Below are 2,813 nucleotides of genomic sequence, written 5' to 3'. Positions count from 1 at the left end.
TCGTTGTTCTTACAAGCCATGCTGGTGTACGTGAATAACGACTGGGGTAAGCTTGAAAGGCTCCCACCAACGGCCAGATTGTAACAGTCATGCCATAATATCCAAAAGTGAGCAGCGACCGGAAGGAACGGCACCCTCGCAATGTACAATAAAGGAAGCGACGGTACTACAGACGATAGGAATATCACAATCCGTAGCTTTATGGCGATACGGGGTACAGGGCAGTTGGTAATGCCCCGGTGGCATATTTATGAGATCACTGTGTTTGATCCTTGGTGTCCCTAGCTTACTAGTCGTGAAGCTTGGAGAAGCCAATAAAGACGAGCACCCTAGCTACTTGTAGCATTTTATTGTGAGTATTTTCTTTAAATATGGATTAAATGGGGAGCAACATGATTATTTCAATTTGTAAACCAATACCTCTCAGATAGTTGACAAGATTTTCATACGGGTGATTGTGCGATAGGATTGGAACGTGTTTGTTTGACGGCTTTTATTTTTAACTCTCGGATTGTATTTTTCACATCGGAAAGGTTGAGTCAAAAAGGGGTTGTTATGCTAGCAGTTCCACCAGTACGCTAGACTGTACTGCAGCTGTAAAGAGCCATTTTATCAGCGAAGAGATTGTAGACGTGTAAGGCCGTAGCACATTATTTGGCCTGAGTCGCTGCGGTAGAACTGACCCAATTAACAACCGTTTGTTTCACATTATGATCTTTATTGAGATGCATAACTAAACAATCGAGTAGTGGGCTCGTTTGTATTAAATCTTGGCTTGTCCTCTAGGTTATAACAGTGAACCACAAGCCAATTCAAAAAGCTTCAAGTATAAAAAAATGTGAGACTTGTTATCCACACCGTGCGAAGCATTTCTATGGAAACGGTTCTGTCTCTATTGCAGCGCTTTTTACCGAAGCGATGGCGGATCATCCACGCTGCAGCGCCACCTCGTGTCCTTATATTTGCAGGGTATACATTGCTCACGTACATGTATTCAGTCAGCGGATCGAGTTTAAACGTATCCCGGTGAAAGCAAAGAGGTCTCCCTGCCTTGTCTCCCTGCCTTGTACTATCTAAATATAATAAGGAACTCATCGAAAAGACCTTGCAATTCACTGTTTCAAGTATATGTTGATCTCCTAGAGGAGGGCGTTCTGTTGTATCTGTGCACCAGACGGGGTTTCAACCATGGTTAGAACAGCCGAATTGACCAATGAGATTCCTACACAGTACTTCAATATTGGGCGTGATTGTGATAAGAGATAAAGTTCTTATCCAATCCTGGTGGGTTTTATTTGGGAGAGGGACGGTAAAATGGTTAAATGTGGAATATCACATGGTCACGTGGTATAACAACCAATCACATTCTTGAATTCTAAAATTCCTTTGGCCTTTTCTTTTCTGAACGCCTACACCATAGCAACCTATCATTATAAAAAAGACTGTGTTTGCTGAAAAGTGTATATACATCTGATCTCCTGGACTGAGAAGAGTACACGTCGAGAACCTCGTACTCATCAACATGAAGTACGGGGTGAAAATTGTCTGATCTTTTGGTAGTTACGACATTGACCATTTCAGAGAGAGAGAGAGAGAGAGAGAGAGAGAGAGAGAGAGAGAGAGAGAGAGAGAGAGAGAGAGAGAGAGAGAGAGAGAGACTTATTCGTTGTACGCGCTATACCATGACTTGTACTATTGTTTAGTTTCAGATTTTGCAGCTTGCAACTTGCAGTACTACTGGTTGTATGCCTCGTAGCAACATGCCTGGCGCAAGGTGTGTATAATATTACCAAATATTATTCCCCTTTTACCAAATTAATTCCATATGTGTATATTTGACGCTGTCAACACTCATAGTTTTTGCATCCCATAGGTTTGTTTAAATATAGGTGTGGTATTTGTGGATACTGAGCTTTCTTTGTTTTGATGTGTATTCGTTTTGAACAGACGTTGAAGTTACCGCTCTGACCTTATCGGCTCCCGACCCTACTTCTAGTGGGTTTACTGAAGGAACTGCCACTGACGCAACATTCACGCTGGAATGCACAGTTACTAGTGGTGAGGTCAACCCAGGACCGACAGCGATCACTCTGTATTTCAGCAATGACGCAGGTGACGTGACAACGACACCGGTAACGGCAACTGGTACAGGTATTCCCGACGGGTCAAGCCTTCCAGATGGCGCGACTACGCAGGTCTGACTGCCCCTCAGCTCCTTCTGGACGATAAGTGTAATTATACACAAAGCTGTGTGCGGCCCTAACTGTGACAGATTCAAATCCCGACAACAACGTTGCTTGTGCTGACTTCGGAACCGATGCAGACAAAGCTGGTACAAAGACATGTACTACAGGTGATGATTTCAAAGTGCTCTGACATAGACGATTGTAACTGCAGACATGCAATAAGTGTGGTTCTTGTTGAGATTTATCCGTTAGAGAATTGTTAAATTGATTGATCCAATCAGAAACTTGCTACTACAAATGATCAATATATATATATATATATATATATATATATATATATATATATATATATATATATATATAATATATATATATATATATCGCTCGTGTAAGCCTTAATATTAAATCTCAACGCATACTTCTGTTGATTATTATGCTGGCTTTTATAAGCCCACTTTCATCATATTTGAAAAGAATAATAGAACGTGCATTAGATTAAGAATTAACGGTTGGTTAGCTCCATATTTGACGAAAAACATTGTGCAGTTAAGTCACAAGAACTTGTGTTTAGCAAAAGTATTAAATGAATGCAATTTTAGAAATTTAACACGACATTATGCAATGTTT

General features: G+C 40.8%; 1 long non-coding RNA gene across 1 annotated transcript; it reads left to right on the top strand.

Moving 5' to 3' along the window:
- The first annotated feature begins 1,452 nt into the window (after positions 1-1,452).
- On the top strand, positions 1,453-2,014 carry LOC139123926 (uncharacterized). Its single transcript, XR_011549795.1, has 3 exons — positions 1,453-1,527; positions 1,704-1,774; positions 1,948-2,014. It is a non-coding gene; the product is annotated as an uncharacterized lncRNA (long non-coding RNA).
- Positions 2,015-2,813: the final 799 nt, after the last annotated feature.

The sequence above is a fragment of the Ptychodera flava genome (assembly GCF_041260155.1).
Source record: "Ptychodera flava strain L36383 chromosome 23 unlocalized genomic scaffold, AS_Pfla_20210202 Scaffold_23__1_contigs__length_28996876_pilon, whole genome shotgun sequence".
NCBI lineage: Eukaryota > Metazoa > Hemichordata > Enteropneusta > Ptychoderidae > Ptychodera > Ptychodera flava.
This window is presented reverse-complemented; position numbering and strand designations above follow the sequence as displayed.